Source organism: Fukomys damarensis, unplaced genomic scaffold, assembly GCF_012274545.1.
Source record: "Fukomys damarensis isolate Sample0158 unplaced genomic scaffold, DMR_v1.0_HiC HiC_scaffold_5, whole genome shotgun sequence".
NCBI lineage: Eukaryota > Metazoa > Chordata > Mammalia > Rodentia > Bathyergidae > Fukomys > Fukomys damarensis.
In genome coordinates, this window is record NW_022900917.1 from 71,734,671 (window position 1) to 71,761,104 (window position 26,434).

Consider the following 26,434-nt stretch of genomic DNA (forward strand, 5'->3'; position numbering starts at 1 on the left):
CTTCCGGAATTGGTGCTATCGTTGTCTCAGGAGAAGATTCATGGCTGTGTGTCTTTGATAAGAGAATGAGTTCACCAGTTTTTTTCTCTCAGTCTCTCCTGTGTTTCCTTCCACCGACCTATGATTCAGCACAGAGGCCCTAACCGGACACCAACACATACTGTCGAACTTCCCAGCCCTGCAAGCATGAGCCACATACAATCTATTGTTCATAAACTCCCACTCCACAGCATTCTGTTACAGCAGCAGGAAACACATTAAGACAGCTACTTGATGTCTACCGCATGCACTTGTTATGTAGCAATCATTCATGAAAACCGTCCGTTTCACTCTAATGAGACATGCACAGTTATTATTTTGGTACAGTGAAGGGAACTGAGAGAGACATTAGGTGATTTCCACAAAGCACCATTGGTAAGTGGTTGAGCCACAGTTCAAACCCAAGAGGCTGGTCTGATCTTACTTACTCAGTAAATGGAGTAGTTTCTGACTTTCAGAATATTTGTGTACTGGGTTATTTCCTATGTATGGTCTGTGGCCCATTAGAGGCCAATTTAAGTACATGTGCTGCCCAAGCCAGCACCCCCTAGAGGTCAGAAGGACCTTTCTACATCAGAAATGGACCCACTTCTCAGTCCTATGTGTGTGTGTGTGTGGGGGGGTGTCCTGGGGATTGAACCCATGACCTTTACACTGCACCAAGAACCTTCACACTTAACTATACCCTGAGCCCATTTTTAATTTTTTTGTTTTGAGGCACAGTGTCAGTCAGTGCCAAGCCTTGTCTGGAAAGGCTCAGCATTCCAAGTACTGAGATTATAAGCCTGCATGAATGCTTCTTAATCAGTCACCAAATAATAGCAGGGGAAGACGTGGGCTGTCAGATATTTTGCACATCGTAAATGACCTGAAGTCCAAAATATTAGACACAATGGCTAGCGAGGGAGCTAGAACATGAAGAGATGTCACCAACATATTCTTTTTATGCCTCTGATAGGATCTATGTTAACTTGGAGGGGATCCCCAGAGTTGAGGGGGAGAAAATGACCTGATAACTGAGACTGTAAAGCTTCCCAGAAGTTAAAGAAGCTTGGGGGTAAGTACTTGGGCGGGAAGAGTATTTGGGGGGAAGGAAGAGCACATGTAGATACAAGTAAGACAGGAGACAGACAAGATCAGGAATATGCTTTCAGTTTCCAGTTCATTGTTATCACAGTATGAGGTAGGAGAGAGGCAGTGGCTAAGGCTGAGGCTGGAAAGCCATGCTACAAAGCATTTTGTATAGCAGGAACCATTGCAGTGATTCCCCACATTAAGTTACAAAAAGCTAAACAAAACAAAAGACAAAAACCTTCTACTCTTTATGTGTATTTTGTTTTGTTTTGTTTTGCCTCCAGGAACAAATAATGAGAACGAGGCGAGAGGGGAAGAAACTCTTAGTGGTCACGGGGGTCGGGGGTATCTTTGGAAATCAGTGCTCTTATTCAGCCATCCTTGTTTGAGTTTTTCCCAGTTCCAGTTGGAATGTGGCTTTGCATGACATTTCACAGTTTAATGCTACAACAACTCAGAAATAGTTCAAAACCGTCTTTGCTGTTAGATCTTTTTGTTGTTGTTCCTTTTCTTATTGGATATATAGATTCATAGGTTTCATGGATAATAAATGTATGTAACATACTTTGATCACTTTCACACCCTTCTCTTACCCTTTTTTACCCTGCAATCTCCCTGGATTCCCAGCGTGTGGGGGGATTTCAGTGAGAATAATTGTATCCCTTCCCTTTACTATATTTTTTGTTTGTTGGTTTTGTTTGGGGAGGGTATCGAGGATTGAACTCAGGACCTCATGCTTGAGAGTCAGGCATGGTTCCAATGACCTAAATCCCCTCTCTACTGTATTTTTTAAAAAATATTCTATCCTGAATTTTCACAATTTCTCATAAATCATTATGCAACAAGTTTGATAGTTTGACACAGTCCTTGGAGCCTTACTTATTGGTCAGTTACACTGTTAGACATTGTGCTCAGTGTTTCGAAAATACTCTTTCATTTACATCTTAAAATAAACCTGAGACATATGTGACCTTATATGATCTAAAAAAAGTAACATCATTTCAATTTTAATGCAAAATTTTTAGATTCAGGTATGAATGATATTGAGCACCATTTTATACAATTGTTGGATATTTAGATATTCTCTTTTTAGAAGTCTGTATTTGGTTAAATTTTGCCAATACAGTTGTCTGTTGATCTTAAAAATTTTAGGAGGTTTTTTTTAATATAATCAAGTTAATGAAGTTAATTTTTATTTTATAATGTGATAAAGTCCAGTTTAACCAACCATGACATGAAGACAATGCTCCTATGTGCAGAGCCCATTCTAGAAAATTTACATTTTGACCTTTCACGTCTAAGTCTACAACACATCCCAAATTAAATTCTGTGTAAGGTATAAGGTAGGAGTCTGCGGGTTTCTTAGAGTTGGAGTCACAAATTGTCACAAACTGAGCAGATTAATGTGGCAGAAATTAGTTTCTCATAAACACTGTCCAAGATGACCTCATTACAGGAGAAGTCTCACTTGGCTAATAGTCTTCACTATGTCTCTAAATTTAACTTGTGAACACTTTGTTTAGGATTGTGCTTATATGTTTATGAGTAATATACAAATGTAACTTTTTGTAATATCATTTTCGGCTTTTGGTATCAGAGTTACACCATCTTCATAAAAGTAAACAGACATATTCCTATTCTGTTTGTGTAGGTTCGTGTAATATTGGTGTTACTGGTCTTTTAAATGCTCATAAGAAAATAGTACAAGAATAATTTGAGCCAGAAGTCCCCCTCCTCACTTTGGCTTGCTTATTTGAATATTTTATTCATATTGTTATTATTTAATTTCTTTACAATGCAATGTTCTTTAAGATATGGGGACATTGTATTTATATTTTTATTTTCCTTGTTTAATCCTATTGCAATCAGAAAATATATTCTTTATGAACTGAGCCCTTTGAGGTTTATATAAATATGCTTTACTGCTCAGTATAATGTCTCCTTGAATACATTTTCCAAATACATTTTAAAATATTGTTTTTCATGTTTTGATTTTAGTGTAGTTTCTATAATTCTCAATTAGTTCACATTAGTGGGTTTTGAAGTACATTTTTTGTCCCTGAACTGATATTTAGCCTGTTTTTAAAATAATATTTAGCAACAAATAAGAAAAATTGTCATTTTGTATATATTTCCTATTCTCTGTTTTATGTTCATATGCATTTCAGCTTATTATGATTTCTTACTATTACCCTTATTATTATTCTTTATCTATGAGAAAGATAACTTCTTTCTTTAAATATTTCTTCAATGCTAACTTTTCTCATATTAATATACTTAGAAGAGTTTTGATTTGGTTCATATACTATAAAATTTATTATTATTAGTTGTTTCTATCATTGTATATTTACTTTGTATTTTGAGAGGCCAAGAAGTGTTTTCTCTTAAATACTACATACTTGGGTTTAGCGAATTTAATTTTCTCTGGCTGAAACTGCTTTCCTATTGAGTGATCAGACAGTTTGCATTGAATGTAACTCTGACATGGATGGTTCTAAGATTGCAGTTTTTGTTTGTTTGTTTGTTCATTTGTTTCTAGAGACAGTCCTGTTATGCAGTTCAGGCTGGCCTTGAATTCATAGCAATCCTTCTGCCTCAACCTCCTTGTGTTGAGATTATAGGCATGGCCTATTGTATGTGACCAGCATGGCAATACATTTTTTTGCCATTTTTGTACTTTCTTTCCATTTGACCAAACTCATTTCCCCGGCTCTTCTTTTCCTTGTTTCTGTTAGATTAATTGAGAAATGCAAGTATTTATTTTCCTCTGTCCACTCTTTATGTACATCCCTTACATTATTTTTAGTGGTGCTTTTATTACATGTTCTTAATGGTTAGAATTTATCTTAAATTAACATTTTTTGATTTCTTGGACCATGCAGGACCCTTATAAGAACAATCCTTTTACTTCCTCTGCGTTAGTCAACTTTCTGTACCTGTAGCAAAATACTTGAGAAAATCAGCTTAGAAGAGGAAAGACTTAGGTTAGCACATGATTTCAGAAGCTTCAGGCCAAGGTCATGAGGCTTTTGTTTCTGGGCGAGCAGAGGATCACGCGGTAAGCACATGCTGGAAGAAAGCTGCCCACCTCACAGCAGATGGGAAGCAGACAGAGAAAGGAGGGGCGGCGGCCCAGAATGAATGTGTCCTTTGAGAGCAGGCTCCCCAGTGGCCCAGTCCCACTTCCCAGAGTGTCACTTGTTCCCAACAGTTCACGTACCTATGAATCACAAATGCACAAACCCAATGATGAGGTCAGAGCCCTCGCGATCTTCACCTCCTGAGGCTCCACTGCTGAGCACTGGTGCCCTGGGGACCGAGCCTGCCCCACCAAGCTTTGGGAGCATTTCCTACCCACACCATCACACTTTCCTACTGCCACCGTGCATTATATCATTGGTGCGAAGTTATTTTTGTGAATTTAAAGATTGCTTACTATTTTACAGTTGTTCATGCATTCACACCTTTTAATGTTTTCCATTTTTGTCTGAAATTCCACATTTATTGCTAGGATCATTTTCCTCTGATATGAATACCCTTGTAATTTTTGTAGTGGGCCCTCCTGGCAACAAATTTGGTCAAGCAAAGAATCACGGTCAAGTATTGTGTCTGCGCTTTTTCTTTTAATTGATAAGGATTCTTAGTGACAGAATGTTTTAGTAACTTAACTCACTCAATTAAAAAAAAATACTGTGAAAGCAGATTTAATTCAGATATTCTGGGGCCAGAGCTCTTAGTTTTCATCAGATACACTAAACTATCTTTGAATTTAAAAAGAGTTTCAGGGCAGAGAATAGATTTTTTTAAAGTATTTATTATCAGTTGGTTTAGAAAACCTCTGGGTCTTGCTATGTATAGGAATAGGGAAGCCCTCAGAATGTCCCTGTTTTTTATGACAGAGTTTAACATATTGACCTATGTTAGTTTGTTCATGTTCTTTTTCCTAAAAGCCACTTCATTCACACCAGTCCCCATATTCTTTCTTTCTTCAGAGACGATTAATGGATCTTTTATTATTGTTTGCCTATTACCGGCATCAACAGCTGGATCCATTGAGTATCTTTTTTTCTCTTGTATATTCACCTAATGATTGTATTCATACCTGAATGCTGTTTGATTGGTCAGCTTTTTATCATTGTAACCAAATATCTCTGAGAGAAGGACCTACTTATTTTGGCTCACAATTTTAGAAATTCCAGACTATCGCTGGTTGGCTCCATGCAGAACTAAACATGGTGGAAGGTCATGGCGGGGTAAAGCCCCTCACCTCAGGGCAACCAAGGGACAGAGACCAGGAAAGGGACAGAGAACAAGGGCTGAGGGACCAGATGTGGTCCGAAAGGTCACACCCCCACAGTCCATCTCAGCATACCCACTGTGCTTTACTAATCACAAATCTTAAATTGGCAGCCAAGATTAACTGTTGATTAATTATCAGAGCTGCTATAGGCAAAAAACAAAACAAAACAAAATAAAAAGCACACAAACTGGATGGCTTAACCTGCACAAATTCATCGTCTTATGGATCTGAAGTCTGGAAGTCCAAGATCAAGTGGATGGCAGGATTTGTTTCTTCTGAGAACTGAAAGGGAGTCTATTCTATGCCTCTCTGACTTCTCTAGCTTCTGGTCAAATGTTGGCATGTCATGGCTTCTGCTGGATCACCTTACTGTCTATCTTTATCTGCACATAGAGCACTCCCGTACAAGTGTGTCTGTGCCCAAATTTCCCCCTTTTATGTCATAGTGGATTAGGGATCATCTTAATGCAGTATGTTCTCACTTTAACTGATAATATTTACATCATCCTTATTTCCAAATAAATTTACATCCTTTAGGTACTGGTGGTTTGACTTCAGTGTATGAATTTGGGGAGGGAAGATACACTTCCACCCACAATGACCTTTGTAGTGGAGCTTTAAAAAATCTCGGCCATTAAAACTAATTATTTCCTTCATCCCTTAAAAATAATGACAACATCCAACAGAAAAAGAACATCTAAAGTCAAAGGTCCACCAGAACTACAAATGATGGAGAGAAATAGTTCCCAGAGGGAAAGGGAGATTCTGTCACTAGGTAAAGGTAGAAGAGAATTGGTCATCCATCACCAATGCAATTTTTATATTCTTCACAATTTTCTCACACCTCTTTCATTTTCTAATTGGGGGTAAGTCTGTATTCTCTACTTACCACTCCACTTAACTTACAGTAAGTTTATACATTTTTTGACTGATGACTTTATTTACATATTGTAAAATATTGTAAAATACTAACTGCTTCTCCTTTGGGGAGGGTAATATTGGCTTTCTTTGAGAAAGTCAGTCTAGTGCATATGATTTACTTTGGCCAGTGGCACACAAGTAGAATAGCATATGCTGCTGCAAAGCCAAAGTTGCAAGAGATATGAGTTCATGTCCTCTTTTCTCTGTGTTGTTAGCCCAGCTACATCAAATTGTGTGCATTGAGCCTGGATCCTAAAGCAAAGACACAGAGTAGAAGAGTGGTCCATCAACTTTGAAAGCACTGTCAGGTTTGAGGTATAGGGTGCCCACAAGTTCATATGGATCACCCTCAGGATCTGAGGCACTTTGAAGAAGAATTCATACCTTCTCAACATTTTGTCAGGTATCTCTTCTAGCCCCCAGAACTCAAATTCAAATGTCTTTGGGTACTGGACAGGAATCTCAACATCATTCCAGCAAAGCCATTGGTAATTTTATTAGGGAGATCGAGGGTCTAGGCAGACAGTGACAATGCTTACCCCTGGCCAAAGGCATTCCAGTACAAACACCTTTCCAACATTCTGCCAAACCAAAGCATTTTCAGCAAGAAATCAGTCCTGGGACCACCGTTTGACCCCTCCAGCAACAAAAGGCAGCCTTCTCAGAAGTGGCCCAGGGTGGCAATTCCTACAAGATTACAGGGATTAGTTCTTAATAGACTGGATCTTGAATTCCAAATAACGAAGAAGGTTCTTTCTATAGCAAGATCGGTGCTAATGAAGGGCATTGTACCTAGCTACAAAGGATGGAATTTAAGTTATCCCAATACAGCTTTGTGAATAAAGTTTTTTTTTTTCTCATTGTTGGTTTTAAGCGAAGAAAAACAAACAGATTTTCCTCAAGGAGAGACCATACCCAAATAGCTGGCTTCCTTTCATCCATTCCATCCTGAAATCCTTGTTTAAAATTATCTAAATCATCAGAGAAGCTGGAAACTCCTTCAGAGCTAATCTGTTCAGCGATGCCACAGAAGAATGCGGATTGAATAGCAAGTCTGAGCAGAGGTCCGGGCCTGGAGCTCTTGAGACCTCAGAGGGACTGTTTTTTCCACATAAAAGGAATGGAACACATTTGCTACATTCTCTCCTGCTCTGTTCTGAAATATCAGAAATGCTTTCAAGGAGTTCCTTAGGAATCCCTTCGAATAAACTATTTCTGGCCCCACACACTCCTTTCTCTTTCTGGAAATCAGATTACACCCTCCCAGGGATTTCTCAAAAGAAAAATCAAAGCACACTGCTCCGGAGACAGCCTCCCTTCCCTCGAGCACACTGGTGGCTGTGTAGATCCAACAGCAATGTGGGAGCCGGAGTTCACATCCGGGCACTGCCAACTCGATGACATCGCTCTAGCTTTCCATCAGGAGCTCTTCTGTGTGAGCAGCTTGTTGGGAAATCATAGATGCGGCAAGTGTGCATGAAATATGCATGCAAGGAGAACCTCTTCCAATTTCCCCGCTTCAAAGGAAACAGCCAGAAATACTATTTAAACGATACGGATTAAATAACATTTTCTCTTCTGAAGTTAAAAAAAAAAAAAAAAAACAATGCTCAAGACTGCCCCCAATTAATTTTCTCAGATGTTTCATAAACTTTTACTTAAATCTTCTTAACAAAGTAATAGCGGAGTTTATGTTTGTGAGTCTTGGCTAATAACAAAAATAATAGGTCCTGATTGTTTGTGCCGTGCTGGGTGTATATACTGTGTTTAATTTTTAAGCCAAGCTTCCTCAAAAGACGGTCAGCTTCCCATCTTAGAGGTGACAACAATGGAGGCTCAGAGAGGTTGAGTAAATTGTGCAGAACACTGCCGACCTGGAGTCTGAGTTTCCGTCCCTGGCGAGTTTGAAAGCAAATTTGGAGGTCCTCCTATCTCGGCGCATGTGAGGACCACGGGTACCACTCCAGGGAAACAATTGTTTGTGATAAGATGCTTTTGAAATAGGATTAGTTGCCAGATCTCTTCTCTGGAATGCCTGGCAATCTGCTCCCTTGATTTTCTAAATTTATTTTTTTCATTTTGGAAAAGGGATGGAGCAACAGAAGCACACACTTTGATGTTTTCTAGAAGCAAAACAGTACCAGTAGTGAGGAAGTTATGGACTGCTTCATTCTACAAGCACAAACCAAATCTCAGAGTTTGCTCTTGTCTGAATGTAAAGTGGAAAACATCATGTCTTTGTCTCTGGCAGCGCCATTAATGCCTGCACAGGTTTACCAGTATCTTTTCTTCTTATCAGCTATAAGGCTTTCCTCCAGGTACTGAATGAAAAGAACCTTTTTTCTTTAATATTACTGGGATCACCAAATGCTCATTCCTTCCTCTCCTAAGACCCCACACCTTTCTAAATCCTCCTAGATGGCAAATGGAAGAGTTGTGCCTTGCGGCTCACTTTGGCTTCTTTTGGCCTAACAAGGTATTTCCTCTCTCTTTCTCTCTCTTCTTTGTGACCCTCCTCTTGTCATTCCTAGAGCTGATCTCCAGCAAGATCTTTCCTCAGGAAACCCAGGGCCTTTTCTCTGCTGTTTGTCCTCATTCTTATCAGATCGAGCATTTCCCAAGAACTGAAAGGAGGCTTTACAATTGAGGGTGGAGAGTGAGGAACAGATCCTGCTGATGCTAAAAATACCCGTCTCCCACCCTGAACTGCCACACCTCACCCTATGTTATCCCCATGGGGACCTGCCCATATTATTATTATGAAGGTTCAATACTAAGTTGGCCCAGAAGCACTAGTCAGCCATTTTTCCCATTGTTAGGGTTACTTTGGGGTAAATGGAGAACAGAGCTCTGTCCTGCCCATTCTGTGAGGGGTCCCTCATAGCCGTTTATTGTGTTTGCTGGCTCCACTCCTCTGCAAGGAGCACTTGGCAAGCTCCTACCCCGGAGAGGGTCTTCTGGGAGAAGCCTCATTTCATTTGAGGGCCTCCTTGAAATTTGCATACCCATGCTAAATGTTTTCAGGAATGTTTGTGAGCAGCCAAGTCTCCAGGAGGAGTCGGAAAGTCACACTTAACAGCAAATCCCACACTTGAGTTGTTGAGATCTGCACAGCACAGTGGAGGGTAAGAAACGAAAGGACCAGCTGATGCCAGAGCTGAGAGCACAAGACCTGGTTGTTAGCAGGGGAGACAAGGGGAAGGCAGGGCAGGCAGTGTTTTCCCCTGCTCATTGATTCCAGCTTTAGAGCAGCACAAGTTTATTTTTAAAAATTTGGATGCTCCATTTTCAGATAGAGATCTAAAAATACATGCCTGAGTGCCTGTGGCTGTAATGTGTATATAAATCCAAAACCACAAGAGAAAGTGATTCTGCTCAGGAGCACAAATAGACCACAAAGCAGAACTGAAGGATTCCTTCCCAGCATCTATATCATGAGGTGACTTGCGCATTATACACAATATGTAGCATCAGAGCTGGCTTCAGAAATGTGCAGAATGGGTTTTCTATGCAGGGAACATAAAAGACATGAAGGAAGAGTGTTTTTCAAGCATGATTCCTCATTGTCCTTCCTGTCTACCTAAAATGACATTTTTAGCAAAGTTGAAGCTGTAAAAATAAATGATTAGTTTTTTTTTCTTCCTTTTGCAATACTAGCGATTGAACCCAGGACCTTAGGACTGAGCTACATCTGCAGCCCCTTTTTAAATTGTTATTTTGAGGCAGAGTCTCACTAAGTGGCTGAGTTGCCCAGGCTGGTCTCTAATTATCGATCCTCCTGCCTCAGTCTCCAAGAGTTCTGGGGTTATGTGTGTCACCATGCCTGGCTTTATGGGTGTTATTTTCATAGCTCAGCATCATACTTAGCACTTATGGGTTCTACTTTCTTTACAACATATAAGAAGCACTTAACTAGGTATAGTCACATGCTGCATAAGACAAAGATGGATCGCAGATACAACCGAAAGCCCAGGAGATTATATTGCCTAGTGACACCATGGCCTTCTCAATTTGTATAAGTAAATGTTATGTGTTATGTGTGGTTAATGAGTCTATAGCACTCACATAACAACAACTGTCACCCAGGATGTATTTCTCAGAAGATATCACTGCCATTAAGCAACATGTGCCTGTCCCAGTAACTTAACAGTTAATCCAATGGAAGCTATTACAGGTCTAGGAAATGGCCAGAGTCACGGTTTCAGTAGGGAAATCCTAACGAGACCACAGTCCTTCTCTCCGTGAGGAGAAGCTGTGTGCAATGGTTAGGATGCACCAAACTTCCGGCATCAGCTGCCACTGCCTGGGCTTGAATTTGAGTAGTGTTTATTGCCAGCTTTTTAAGTGTGAAAAAGCTATTTAACTGCCCCATGCCTCAGTTTCTCTTCTGGACGAAACAAGGACAATGGTTTGACCCACTGCATAGAGTTTCTGGAAGGACTCAGTATGTTTATGACACAATGGTCATAGAGCCCTTGGGACTTCTGGTTCTTTTGCACTGCACCCACCCAGGCCCCATGGAAGCTGTGCATGTGTGTTTCACATAAATGTAGAGAAAACTGCCAGTTTTGTGCCCAACCAGTGCCACTCATGGTAAAGCAGATGGTTTCATTCAAATAACCCAGGTGAGGATAATGAAAAATTGGGGATATAATCGGGGGCTGTGAAAAATTAACTCTGGTGCTTGAAGAGATAGCAGAGATTACAGGAACACAGGGCTGCTTTGCTAACCACAGGGTAGCATAAGGCTGTGACTCTTACGAGAGAGGGAGCAAGGGAGTCAGGGCAGTAAAAGAGGGTTCAAATCTTCCCTTGAAAGGTCTGATAATTGGATCTACTGAATAAACTGACAAGAGACACATTACTAGCAGAAAGAGTTTAAAATTTATTTCATGTACACACAGGCATGGGAGTCACTTAAATTATGAAATTCAAGGAAGAACCAGATGGTTGAAGCTTAAATTCCGTTTTCATAGAGAAGATGATGATGGAGGTTGTGGGCAGTTTAAAGGCAGGGGGTAAATGCATTTTAGGGTGGAGCTGAAGAGCAGACAGGTCTTCTCACCTCATTCTGCTATCAATAACCTAGATAAGGAAACAATTTCATAGTGATAGTGAAAATAGACTTTAAGGCAGTGTCTCCCAGCTAAGGGCGATGCTGTCCACCACTGGCCCTATTTTGTCACAGCTGCTGCTGGGACCTGACTAACAGACATGAGGCTACCACTAAAAGTCTTAAGCATGGGAAAAATGTCACAAAAAGGGAATTATCTGAATACAAACATCAATAGCTGAAAAACTACTATATTCCAAAGGATCAATTTTTTTAAAGCTCTGTTTGCATCAAATCAAGTTTCAACTGAGAAAAATATCATTGACACTGAGATAGAATTCAAAGTTTGTATCTTGAAGTGCGTCTCACATTCCCCAGACTAAATTACACCTTGACTAGATATCAAGCTCTGTCTTCTGACATCTCTGGTGACTTAGACTTCCCTGAAAATATCGATATGTTTCCATCTCCTCATCGCTTCATCTTTATTCGCGACTTCAACCTGTATTAAACATCTTTTGACATAGTTCTTGCTGTTAAAGGTCTGCATATTTCCTTAAACCTAGCTTAGTTTCCACCTCCTTTTCTTAGCCACCCATTGCCCATTCCTATCAGGACTTGCACTTCACTGTAAGAGGTAGTACTAGAGTATAAGTGGAATTTAATCTTGTACGTTACTGAACTGCTTCTTCCCACCTGAGCACTCAACACCAGCAGCCGAAATCTGTCACAAGGCCTCGAGTCTATCATCTATTATCATATATGTTTTCTCTAAACACTTGTCACTCCACAGGGAAGTTCCTTGGATAAGTCAGACACGTTACTTGTTCTGAGTTTGTCACTGTGAAGAGAAAGGTTAGAGAAAATAATAGATAGATTCAAGAAATATAAACATCATACCCTTAAAAATTTCTGAAATCTGTTCTGGTTACCAATCTGCTATTAAAAAGCAGCCACTTTTCATTTTCATAACTTTATGTTTCCTAAGAGCTAGAAGAGGGATCAGTGTACCACAAATCCAAAGGAACTGACTTCTACACCATCTCTCTTCACTTTGGTAATCTGTACTCGCTGAGGAAGCCCAGAGGCAAGTAGGGAGACTCACTCAAAAACAGGACTTTACCTCCACTTGCAAGAAAGGCCAGAAAAGATTTCCTACTGTGAATCTCTTTGACCTATGTGGAGATTATCTCTAATACAAAGGAAATACTTTTAGTGGCTAATTCTGTTGTTTCCAATATACAAGGGATGACTGGAGCATACAGTGAATATTCACATTTAAAAGACATGTTGCCATTAATCTCCCTTAAGACACTCCCTCTGGGTTGAACACCCTTAGTCTATCATCCTTGCCACTTTCTGAAGCGGTTTTCTTTTGTGAGTGTCTTTATGAGGTGTGATAAAAAAGGTTGCTGCTTAGTGCCGTTTAATAGAAAGGCAGGCTTGTAATAATATTACAGTGTGTCTTCATCCACACTACCCACCAGACTTGGTGCAGTGTGACTTCTGGCTCTTCCTGAAGTCTAAGTGACTACAAAAAGTAATCAGTTCAGGACATCGAGGCAGCCACAAGTGTGCAACATAAGACACTCATGAAAGAGGACTTGCAGGCGTGCTTCTGAAAGTGGCAAGAAGGACAGGCTATGTGAGGCAGGTATTTTGAGAGGGATTGATTTCTAAATTCTAAATGTCTTTTACTACAATACACTTTTTTAAAAGATTAAACTTTCCTCATATTTTTAAATCACATCTGGTATGTTGGTATTTCTACTGCCAGATAAACTTTGGCTTTCACAACAGTTTTCTCTTGGGCAAGTACTCATATATGAACCTCAATTTCTTTAGCTGCCAAATGATGTGCTAACGTGGTTAGTAGAACTGCATAATATAAATTTTAAAACAATATGTCTGATAGGCAGTGAGGGCTCAAAAATGCAGTTTGTTTCAATTTTACACGAGAAGTCTTTACCATTGATTAAAGAGGTCAGAATGACTTCTGTCAACTGTATTCTGATTATTGTCAGTTTTGCTTTTGTTTTATTTTGCAGCGCTAGGGATAGAGCCCAGGGCCTTTTCACTGAGGTACAACCCCAGTCTTTATAAAGGATTTTTAAAAATTTTGGTAATTCACTAAATTCTCCAAGCTGGATTCAAACTTGCGACCTTACTGCCTTAGCCTGCCCAAATGCTGAGCTGTATTTTTAAAGCCTCCTCAGAAGATCCAAAATAATCTGAGATCACTGAGAGCAGGATTTCATCTCTTTAGGGGCCTGATAGTCTTCGAGGATATGGTTCAAGTATAATGCAAAACAGTTTGTGAAACAAGTGTAAAATCATGCGTTACAAGTATCAACTACTTCATGTTGCAGGAATCAGTGAAGTCAAAAGGAGCAGATGCCAGTGCAGAAAATTAGAGAGGCAATCCTGGAACTCAAAGCCTAAAGAGAGAGAAGGATCTGTATGGGTGAGGAGGTAAAAGAGGAGAGAGCTCATCTTTAACCAGCCAGTAAAGAAGAAGTGACTTACAAAATAGCTTCACTTCACCTTGAAAGAGACTAAAAGTTTTATGCATTTTCTAATAGAAAAATCTGTGGTTTCCAAAGCATTTCAAAGAAAGAATTGGATGCCACACCTTATTTTATGATTCAACCATTTCCAGATATGATTCCATTAAAAGTCTTTTTAAGACGTCTGCTGTCACTCTCTGATGCTCAGGAAAAGAGTCTTTGTGGTTTGACATTCCTTTTCCATGTACTCTGGAGGAAAACTCACCGTGAAAATTTCCATCTGTTCATCTTCTTCTGTACATATTTATGTCAATAGTTTCCTTTTTAACAACTTTCAAAACATATGCTGTTTCTCAAGTTATTTCCCCTAAAAGTAATTCAGCAGTAACATGATTCATGGATTATGGAGACTGTGAAAAATTATCCAAGCAGGTGTGACATTTCTACTTGGTAAAAGCCATTGTCCCCAGAACATATCGAGTGACAAGATTTACCCACTGGCTGGAGGTAGTCACATTTCTTTACTGTCGCTTGTGATAAACTTCACACTGCTGAAACAGGCTGTTGGTTTTTGCTTTTGTTTTTGTTTTTTGTTGCTGTTGTTCTTAGCAAAAAGATACTCATTCCCCTTATTTGCAATGTTAACTCCATCTGAATGAAGAAATGTAGGCTAAAAGAACCTTGGCAGCAATGAGTAAATGCAAGCCTTGAAATCAGAAGCTCTTATTATCCATATTCCCCCAATTGCTGTGAAATTAGAAACAAGAAACAAAAATGAAATAACGTGAGAGTATTTGAAGTTGTAACTTTTAAGACAGGAATTTCTTGAAGATGCAATTCAAGTTTCTGTAGCAAATTAATCCTCTCAGCCCAAAGAGCCAATTTTAGTTTTGAGATCTACAGAAAGCATATTAACAGTTGTGGGCAATTTCAGAGATACATTTAAGACTGTAGCTGTGATCTAGACATAGTGGAATGTGTTCCTCAAAGATGCAAGTGTTGGAATCTTGGTCTCTAAAGTGGTGTCACTGAAAGGTGGTGGAACTTTCAGAGTTCAGCCTAGTGAGGATAGTGGAGGCAACCACCCAGAAGGGATTAGTGCTCATCTCCGTGATTTAGTCCTCACTACAGCAGGTTGTTATAAAGTGAGACCACTCCCTACACTTGGTGCCTTCTGAATGTGGTCATATTTCTATTATATTCCTCACTATGATGTAAAAAATCTAAGGGGCCTCACCAAAGGCTGAACAAGCGGGGGTGATATTGGGCTTCCACCTCCAAAACTATGAAGAAGATGAACTTCTTTTCTCTATAAAGTAGCCAGCCTCAGGGATATTGTTGTAACAACAGAAGATGGACTAAGGTAGAAAACTGGTACTACAGAGTGAGTTGTTGCCATAACAATATCTGAAAATTGACAAGTGGCTTTGGAACTGAATAATGGGTAAAGGTTGGAAGAATTTGGAGAAACAAGCTGGAAATAGCTTGCATCTCTAGAAATGGAGTGTTTTGGGTAACACTGATTGGGCACTAAGATCAGGGACTAAGAAGGAGACATAATAGCTCCATGCTGATGAGAACTCAGCTGGACATGAGGAATGTCTTACTGGAAACAGGAGAAAGTGCCATACTTGTCATGAAGTGGTACAGAGCTTGGTGAAACTGTGTCTATAAGCTAGGGCTTTATAGAAGGCCATATTTAAGAATGATGGACTAGCTTATTTGGCAAAGAAATTTCTGAACAAAATGTAGAAGGCATCACACAAGTACTCTGGACAGCTTTCAATGTGATTTGAAAGCGAAAGGAAGCAGAGCAGAATAATTTGGAAATTTCACAGCCTGGGCAAAAAGCACAGACAAAAGAAAGCTAGGTGACAATGATCAGGACAAAAGGAAAAAGGCCTCAAGGGCATCTCAAAATTCTGTAAGGCCACCTTTCCTGTCACATACTCAAAGGTCTTAGAAAGCAGAATGGCTTCAGGAAATCCCCAAGGCTCACTGCCTAGGTAGGACTCTCACGGTTCGGCTCCGTGCACCCCAGGAAAACACTCCATTGCCCTTCCATTGCTCCAAAATGAGGAAGTGGCAAGCCTAGGCATGGTCCACATGGTACCATCACTTTTCAAGTATTCCCCAGCAGAATGCTTCGTGGGGCCATTAGGAGTGCAACACCTGCTTCCAAGACCCCTGAAAGCTGGAGCCACTGACACCTCTCCAGTTCCACCTCGGGGAAGACACAAGTATCCGTGTGCAACCTGCAAGAGCAGCCGTGTGTGCTGCAGGCAGTGAAGCCATGGGGAGAGGGAGGCTGACAGCATTTGGGGTTCACACCAGCCTCAGGATGCACAGGATGCCTGACTTGGAGACTTAGGGTTTAAGTTCTGTGCTGCTTGGTTTCAATCTTGCGGGGAGCCAGTAGACCCTTCCTGCTTCTCCATTTATCCCCTTTGGAGTTGGGAGTGTCTCCCCTCTACTTGTTCCACATTGTATTTTAGAAGCGCATGAGGTATTTTAAAAACTACAGGCTCACGGATGGAAAGAGATTGGTTTAAGCCTCATTGAGGCTTTGAACTTGGGCTTTTGAGCTAGGACTTTGAAACAATTGGCATGGAATGGATGCATTTAGCTTTATGACACAGATATGCAAGTCAGGGACCAGGGTTGGAGTGCTGTGGTTTAGATAGTCTAAGTTTGTCTGACAGAGAAGCATCTGCTGAGAGCTTGGTTCCCGGTGTGGTGAGGCTGACAGGAGGAGGAACCTTGAAGAGGTGGATGGAAGGTAACTGACTAGGAAGCCTTCGCCTCAGAAGGGACTGAAGGTGGCCCCTGGAGGAGGGTGGTTCTCACTAGGATGGGTTGGTGTGTGTGGCCTCTTCTCCAGGAGGCCATTTCCCTCTTCAATTCTCACACAGCAGTGTGATATAGTAGGCAGGACATCATCAGATTCTGGAATTTCAACCTCCAAAACTGTGGGTTAAATAAATCTCTCTTTTTTTCATAAAATGCTCTGTCTCAGTTGTTTTGCTATACCAAAAGAAAACAAACATAAAATGTACATATTGACTCAGCAAAAGAAGAGACAGCATTCACCCAAAGTACTGAATTATCTACTTCCATATTTTCAAAAGGTCATAATAAAAATGTCTTCTTTTTTCTCTATGTGTATTTTATACCAGCTGCATACACATTTCTCAGTAAGACTCTTCCCAAGCTGTCCTGTGTCTTTATACCAGTACCAGTCAGCGCCTGCTGGAGAAACAGATTTAATGTAAGATATATGAGGACTCACAAGGTAGGCTTTCAATGACCACCCACAGAGTCAAGTGGGAAGAGTGCAAAGCCTCCAGCCTGTGCGCTGGAGACCGGAAGGATCCAGTTTGACATCAAAGGCCTAGAGCTCACTGTAACATCCCATGTGAGTCTGATCGGGAGGCTGGAGGGTCTGTGCAGGAAGCCAGGAGTCGATGTCCAAGGGAAAGGTGAAGACTGGAGATCTTCCAAGGAAACAGTAGTGAGCCTTCCTTGTTTGTTTTCCTTTTAATTCCACCAGGCTACAAGCCTATTGTTGGCGCCACTGTCACTCTGGGTGGTTTCTCTGTCTTCCTAAATCCCTGCAGCCACACCAGAACTATGCTGATTCACCTGAGCTGGGTGTTTCATTTCTTACTCAATTTGGCAGTTAACTATCCTAACACAGTTAGGCCAAGAAAAGTGTGTATTGGAAACAGAGCTGGACCAACATCAGCCGGTGCAGACCCCGGCCTGTGGTCTGACCCTTGGAGACCACTTGTCCCATTTCTTTGTCTCACTGTGAAGATGAACTAGAGAACCTCGAGGTCCCTCTCTCAGCCATACCTAGTTTAGATGAGGAAGAATCGATGAAAATGAACATGTACATCAGCTGAGGAGTGGCTGGGTGTTTCTGGCTTTGAGCTCATCAGACTGTCGGGATAAAAAGGCTGCTACATAGAAAGACCGAATGCAGGACTCCATACATGTTTCTCTAAAATTAAGAAGAGGGAGAAAGGGAGGGAGGAAAACAACTTATTAGGCAAGTAGTACTGTGTTGCCCATTTTACAGGAGAGGACATTCAGTTATGAAGAGGAAAAATGGTCTGCCCAAGGCCACACAAACATGGCATGAAGTCTCTGATGCAGGCTCCTCAAGCCATCGTTCACATGAACCGTATTTATAAATCTACACACAAAGAAGCTGTGTAACAATGGGTCAAAAGATGGCAATGCTTTCTTCAACATAAGTACGAGCTGTCAAAATTTTTAAAATAATTGTTTCAATGCAATGATGCAAGTGTGAGAAGAGCAGGAGTGGTGGGGAGCTGGACTCCACTGCAGATGCATTGTGACATCAGAATTTCCAACGTGGATGTGTTCCAGTTTCATGCATTCCTGAGCAGTTAGTTCCATTCAAAATTTGTTTTTATTCTAGTGCATGCTCCATCTAAATAAAAAATACGTATATGAAATAAAGAATTGGATTTGCAGTGTTTATATTCTCATTAAGACTTTTAATAAAGTGCTTCTTCACTTCCCCAAAAGTGGCTGCATTTCTGATCTCAGGAGTGACCTCCCTTGCTTTATTTCCTCATCCACTCATCTTTCCACTTATTTATTCACAAGCATATGTATGTATTGAGCAACGCTCTGTGAATACTCTGGAGACGAAAGGGAAATCACTTGCTGGGAGATTAAAGAAGGCTGTGCAGTGAAAATGCGGGCTGAGTGTGGTGGTGATGAAGCTGTAGGAATTCACTAGACATCCAAGGGTGAGGAGACCCTGGGGCTGGCACTCTGTTCCTCTCCACATGACAGATTATGGAAGATGAGCATTCTTTTCTTCTCTTCCTCTTTTTGTCCTTCTCCTTCTCTCCCTTTCTTGAACCCAGGGCTTTTGCACTGAGTTTTGTCCTCAGCCCTTTTCTTATTTTATATTTTGAGAGCTCACTACAGTGCCCCTACTGAACTTAAACTTGCAATTCTCCTGTTTCAGCCTCAATGCTGAGATTACCGATGTGCACCATCATGCTCAGCTGGCTTTTAAATATGGTCAGGAGTTCAGGAGGTAATGGAAGGCCCTGAAGCTTTGTTGGTGTTGAGGAGAGGAAGGGGAGCACTGCTAGATGACAGGAAAGTTTTGAGCCAGCCATGAGAAGGCTTGAATCGAGTGGAGAATGTATGTAAGATGTTGAAAGGGATTTGAGAATAAAGGGTGCAGTCACTCTATTGTCCATCAGTTAACACTTCCTTGGCTTGATTTGGATGAAAAGTATGAGTTGGCAAAATATGGTTCCTCAGCGAGCAGACTTGAGGTCACCAGATGACACTGGATAATGTTGAATCCCACTGCAGGCCACTGGAGCCCAGCACCACTCTGCCCGATGCTGTACGTCATCTCTGCCTGGTGTTAGTCTCTGCTGATGATCTTCATTGGCTGCTAGTCGATGAAGTTCTTCAGGAATGGCAGCCCCAAGGGTTTATTGTTTGTTGTTGTTGTTATTGTTTGGTTTTGTTGTTTTCATTTTTAGACAACCACTCTGTCCGCACTACTCAGGACAATAGTCTTGAGTATATTTATAGGAACTTTGAGTCAGGAGAAGGCTTACAGGGCCTCCCAAATCTATTTTATTAGAGTCTTTATTTTAATAGAGTTTTGCTATAGCACACCAAGCGCATTACACTGTAGGGAGCTCTCCTAGACCAAACCAGCAAGTGTGTTAGGAGTGTGCTTATATAGCAGCTGCAGGCCTGTGATAGGTCCAAGTGTAGGCTCATGATTGGCTCCAATTCAGGCATGCTGATTAGTCCAGTCACAGGTCTATGATTGGTCCAAGTGGGTTCAGGGCTCCATCATAGCTCCAGTTGTACTGGCTGTGATTTACTATGGGGCAACTGCAGCTGCTTGATTGACAGCTGTTATGTCCTTGGGAAAAGTGGCAAAAGTGAAACCAAGGAATTTTTTTCTGTGAGCCTAGCTGGGTTTACCACAGCTAATTGAGGTTTAGGGAGACTGGGCCTACATCTGTCCTTCCCTCATCTTGTGCAGGTTAGGTTGCCATTGCATTTCTTGAAGACAAATCAGAAACATGTCAAGTGGTGGTGAGGATAGGAAGGGGGCACTGCAGCTGACAGCTCTGTGCTCCTGTCACAACTGCATGGAGGTAAAGGCACCAAGATAACTTATCCCAGTCTGCTGTAGAGCGTGAGGTTCAGGGAAGCCAGCGGAGCGGGCACAACAGCTGCTACCAGGTCCCCCAGTCAGGACAGAAAAATGAGAGAGTCGACTTCTGCTATCTTAATCCCCCTGGGTGAAGATAAGAGGACTTCAGCCTGGGTTTCTGGAAATAAGAAAAGGGATCTGTTTTATACTCTGACAAGTTTTTCCAGTGATACACTCTCACTGGTGGATCTGCGCACACATAAAAAACAATTTCATGGATTTCCCTGACCAGCTATTGAGGAACGTTAGGGGTGTAGGTCACTTATCTCTGAAGCTTTCCCGACAGTGTGATACTGACCACCCAGCTTGCAGCATCTGTGCGGTCTGAGAGCAAAGCAACATTTCCAGGTCCTTCAGCGGCACCGTCCTCTGACACCACTTCTCCTCTGTACGCCATACCCAGGAGGGCACCACATTTGTCTCTCTTCCTAGCTGGCCTTTTCATTCTTTTCATTCTTGCTCCCTCCTCCCTGTCTTCTTTTTTCATTTCCTTCCCCCCCATCTCTTTTCTTTCCTTACTTCATTCCTTCTTTTCCTCTTACCTTTTATCTATTTTCTTTAGGAAACATCTAAAGGAAATGTGTGTGTGTGTGACAGAGATTATATTAAAAACACAGACCAAATGAAAGATAATGCCATATTTCTGTCTTTAAAGGCACTCCTTACATGGTAGAAAGAAAAGATGAGTTTATACCCCCCAATGAAAGGTAACACAGGGTATATGCAGGGCGTGGTGGGGCACAACTGTAATCCCAGCTCTTGGGAGGCTGAACAGGAGGATCGCTGTGAGTTCGAGACCAGCCTGGGCTACATAGTTTTGAGTTCCAGGTCAGTCTCAAGTACATAGTGAGATCCTGTCTCAAAAAACAAACAAACAAACAAGCAAACAAGAAAGGTAATGCAGGGTAGTAAGAGCTTAGTCTTTGTAACTTTTGCCTTTGACATCTAATCTACAGGGGGCTGTGTTAGCTTTCACCCTGTGACAAAATGTATGGAATAAATGACTTTAGAGTAAAGATTTTTCACTTTCTTGTTTCCCAGGTTTCAGGACTTGTGGCAAGGCAAAAGCATCATGGCGAAAGGGTGCCATGGGGCGAAGCTGTGTACTTTGTAGCTGTGGAGAAACAGAGCCTAGGAACAGCACCAGAGAGGTCTACGCCTTCCAGCAACCGGTCCCCAGTGTCTCCAATTACCACGCTTTATACTTTTATATTCTCTCCAGTGAGCTGATAGATTTAATTAGCCTCCTGTTGCTGGATATTTGCTCAGCATAATATTTTTCGCTTTTGCAGTACTATAGTGAAAATCTCTTATCTATGCCATTTAGTTCTGCTAAATTGTTTTTTAAAGTAAATTCCCTCAGGAAACTGTAAACTTTCTTAAACAGAGATTTTGCTTTGTTAATCTTTGAAGATCAAATGCCTTACTGAGGTACACAGCTAGCACTCTCTCAAATAATAAGTAAAGTTGATTCCTAAATTCAAAATTATTGGGTCAAAGGGCATGAATGATTTTTTGGCTCTTAATATCCATTGACTACTGCTTGCCTAAAAATTGTACACTTTTCAATGATATAAGCAAGACACGAGCTTCATCACAGCAAGAAAGAACTGGCTGCTATAATTTTTTTTTACAATACTAATTTCATTGCTTTTAATAAAAGAAAGTGCTTTAAGAGTCTGATTTGTAATGAGGTTGATTTTTATTCTTAGAACATTTTGTCTCAAATTTTGCTGTAAATTTATCTTATTTTTAGCAAGAATCTTCTTGAATTTTATTTTGTTTTTTTTTTTCATCAGCAAACATTTTAATCTATGAAGAAGACAAAAGAGAAGACGCAAGAGGGAAAACAGGAGCTTCAAGCCCTGTTTTTCCACTCTGGGGAGCAGATTTTAAATGTGTTCCATTCAAGGATGCCATCTTAACTACCTGCACTGGCATGAAATTCAAGAGCGTATTGAGTTTTCCTTTTCAAAGGAGAATCTGCTAAATGAAGTTAGGATTTTCATGTGTATTCCAGCCCCTTAAACTTTGCTCCCAGCATCAAATGCCGAAACACTGCACAGCACATAAACATCTTTGTTCTGCTGAAAATGATATTACTCGGGTCAAAATGTCTCTATGGCATATTTCCTACTCAGGAAACATTTCCAAGAAGGAACGTGAACTACACTTCCAGAAGCTAAAGTGAAGTATCTTTGCTATGAAAAAGCACAGAGTTTCTCTTTGTTTATAGGTAATTCCTATCTTTATAATTTTCTAGCTTCATATAACTTTGGATAATGTGTTTAGCAAAGAAGCTCTTCAATGTATATGAGTTTGGTATTTATAAGGGTGAAACTTCTATAAGAAGAAGGAAACAAATACTCACTGAGAATGTCCTTTATTTAAACCACTAGGTACTGCAGCTCTTAGGCTTTTTTCATTTTCTATTAGTGTACGTTTGGAGTACATAATAGTAATAATCCTTGTGGGGAGTTAGTACATGTGCATAATACTTCAATTCTTTTTTCTATCTATTTCCTCTCCCTTAACTCCACCCACCCCATCTCTTATCCCCTTCCACTTTGCAGAAGATTTATGTTCCTGTTATTTATCTTTTATTGTGTTCTTTATTTATATCTTAGGTTCTCATATAAGAGAAATTGCATGATAATTTAAATTATGTGTCTGATTTGTTCCACTTAACACTACGATCCCAGGGTGCATCCATGTGCTTACAAGACTCTGCTTCCTCTCTTTATGGCTGAATAGTACTTCATTATTTATAAATACAGCATCATATTTATCAACTCATCTGTTGATGGACATATAGGCCACTTCCAAGATTTAGCTTCTGTGAATTGTGCTGCTATGTACATAATAGTCCTTTGTCTAAGGAGTAGCTGGTAAAATGGGTATGCATGTATCAATGAATATGATGTCTTTACTCTAGAAGGGAGATAGTTGGATCAACTGGAACTTCTAGTTTTAGTTTTTGAGAAACCTCCATAGTGATTTCCCTAGTGGTTGTACTAGTTTACATTCCCACGAACAACATAGAAAGGTTCCTTTCTCCCACACAGCCTCATCAGAATTTGTTGTTGTTTAATTTCTTGATGACAGCCATTCTTTCTAGAGTAAGAGGGAATCTCAGTGTTGTTTGAATTTTCATTTGCCTAATGGTCAGAGATACTGACATTTTTCCATGTGTTTATTGGCCATTTGTACTTCTTCTAAGAAGTCTTTATGGGTTTGGTTGCACATTTTTGGTTGGTTCTTTTACTGTGGGAGGTCTAACTTTCTGTAGTCTTTATATATTCTCAATACTAGTCCTCCGTCTGAAGAATAGCTGGGAAAAATTTTTCCTATTCTGTACATTGTCTCTTCACTCTGTTGGTTATTTCTTTTTGTCCCCCATTAAGTTTATTGGTACATTTAAAGCAAACAATACAGTTAATTTATCATTGGGATCTTGTATCTTTATATGACAGATCTTGGTTCTTATTTTTTCCCCATACCCCTGCCCTCCCTTCATCCCCTTAACCCTTCCCTATTTACAAAGACTTTGTTTCCATTTTTTCCTTTTTTCTCATTTTTTCTTTTCCCTTATTTCCTTTCCCCTCCCTTTCCCACTTCCTCTTTAGCCATTTTCTTCCTATTTCACACTCTCAATTATACCATTTGAACCTTATTTAAACTTTTAATTTTTCACACCAGAGAAACTATTCAGTATTCACTCATGTCCATATTGATTTCACTTAAGAGTATAGCCTCAGTGTGCATCCATTTAGCTATAAATGTCTCTAGATTCTCTCTCTTTATGGCTGAGTAGTACTCCTTTTTATATAAAAAAAATCTTCTTTATCCAGTCTCCAGTTGTTGGGCATTTGGGTTGTTTCCAAATTTTAGCTATTACAAACTGTGCCACTATAAACATGGGTGTGCATATATTACTGTGGTATGATCTTCTATCCAGCAGAGGAATAGCTGGGTCAAATGGGACCTTTAATCCTAATTCTTAGAGGCACCTCCATATTGGTTTCCATAGTGGTTGCACCAGTCTGTACTCCCACCAACAATGTAGAAGCGTTCTTTTCTCGCCACAGCACCACCAGCATTTGTTATTGGTTGATTTCTTGATAGCAGCCATTCTTTCTGGGGTGAGGTGGAATCTGTGTTGTTTTTATCTGCATCTCTTGAATGACCAGTGATGTTGAACATTTTTTTCCATATATTTATTTGCTGCTTTTACTTGTTTGTCTAAGAAATGTCTGTTCACTTCAGATGCACATTTTTAATTGGGTCTTTGTATTTGGGGGGTCTTTTATTAGTTCTTTATATATTCTAGATAATAGTGCTTTGCCTGGGGAGTAGCTGGTAAATTTTTTTCCCCCACAATGTAGGTTGTCTCCTAGCTCTGTTGGTAATTTCTTTTGCACTGCAAAAACTTTTTAATACAATGAGATCCCTGTTGTTGATTCTTTGTGCAAGTTCTTGTGCTGCTGAGGATTTGTTCATAAAGTCTATGTTGGTTATTTCTTTTGCTGTGCAGAAGTTTTTAAATTTGATACAATTCCATTTGTTCGTTTTTCTTGTTATTTCTTTTGCCATTGGGGTTCATTTCAAAGTCCTTGGTTATGCCTGTGTCTAAGAGTTTTACCGATTTTATCTTCCAGGAGATTGTTTCAGTTTTAATGTTTAGATCTTTGATGATGTTATTTCATCTTCTTAAGAAACAAATATTGTCATAGATAGAGATTAAGCAAATTGCTAAAGGTCACACAGCTGTTATATGAGAAGTGATTAAAGTTCTCTCTGATACCAAAAGCTCATACTCTTCTACTGGCTGTCATGTTGAAAACAGTGTTAACTTCTGAGGCAAAATAATGTGAAAACTAGCACAGATGACTGATGCTGACACTCGAGCAGGCTGGCCAGTGGGATCAGATATGTCATTGTGCTCTGTCTGTGCTGTGTAAGCCATGAAACTGTCTAAGGGAACCACATTCAATTTCAGTCTCAAAACACAGTTCCTGCTCTTCTTATTCAATTTTGTGCAACATTTTTTTTTTCAATTCAACTTCATAGAAAGTATGAATTACATAAACTTTACAGGGTCATCCATTCCAATGATCTTATCTTAGATACTGTAAAATTATTGTTTCCAAATTTGGTCATTGTCCTAGGATTCTCATGATATTTGAATCTGAGAAAGAGTGAGGTCAGAAGAAATAATTTATTTGTGAAATGTTTTCAACCACAGAAAAGGAAGCTCATAACTATTTTCCTAATGTATTATTGAATAAGTAAAAGAGGACCTGTTGTCCCCTTTATTTTTTAAAAAAGCTAAATGAAATTGGCCTGTGATGCCAGTCATATAAATAAACTTTTTTTTTCCATTTTTTAAACTCTTTTTGACTCAACATGTTCTATTAATTTATTTTTGTGTGTGGTGCTGGGGATTGAACTCAGGGCTTCATGTATGGTAGAAAAACACACAACCATCGAGCAACATCCCCAGCACCTAAATTGACCCTTCAAAGAACCAGGCCCTGTCACAGTAAACTACTTGAGGGGGAAAAAAAAATCCCTCTTCTTTTTTCTTATATTGGTCATTGAGGTTTCCCACTGAGATATATTCCTAGCTCATCTTTATTTTTTTATTTTGGGTTAGTGTTTCACTAAGTTGCTGTATCTCAGGCTGGGCTCAAACTTGTCATGCTCCTGCCTCAGCCTCCCAGACTGCTGGTATTACAGACATGTGCCATTGGGCCCAGCTAAAATATTCTTTTGGCAGCCCACTATTTCCTGGTCTTAATGAAATATTGGAAGAAAGAGTAAGTGTGTTTTCTTCTACTTAGTGTGGAGGTTTTCCTGTAGAAACCTGACTCTGGTAGGAAGTCAGGAGACTTCTCTGGGAGACATCATTCTCAAATTTCCATATCAAGAACAGCTGTGGTTCTTCTGGACAATGGCTTTTTTTTTTTTAGCTAATAAAGTGTCTGATTTTCATACTTATCCTGGTTCCTCTTTATATTGACTGCTGAGAAACTCAGACTCAGAGACAACTATTTTTTTTTTGTAAATGTTTGAAGCCATCAACATCTATTCTGTGCATGAATCATACATCTGGTTTCAGAATTTATCACTTCTATTTCATTTCCCTTTGCTTTATTCATTCATTTGTTGTAAATATTATGCTGCTATAGACATTATAAACAACTCTTCCATTCCCTTTTAAAATAAGTTGAAATTTAAATAAAATATACAGTCAATGAAGAGAATAAGTGCACATGCATGTTTTCAAAATAATGTATATTTTT

The 26,434-nt window shown here is 40.0% G+C and overlaps 1 long non-coding RNA gene across 1 annotated transcript; it reads left to right on the top strand.

Annotated features, from left to right (window-relative positions):
• Positions 1-920: 920 nt before the first annotated feature.
• On the top strand, positions 921-22,427 carry LOC104875385. Its single transcript, XR_784039.2, has 3 exons — positions 921-1,096; positions 21,171-21,350; positions 21,929-22,427. It is a non-coding gene; the product is annotated as an uncharacterized LOC104875385 (long non-coding RNA).
• The last annotated feature ends 4,007 nt before the right edge of the window (positions 22,428-26,434 follow it).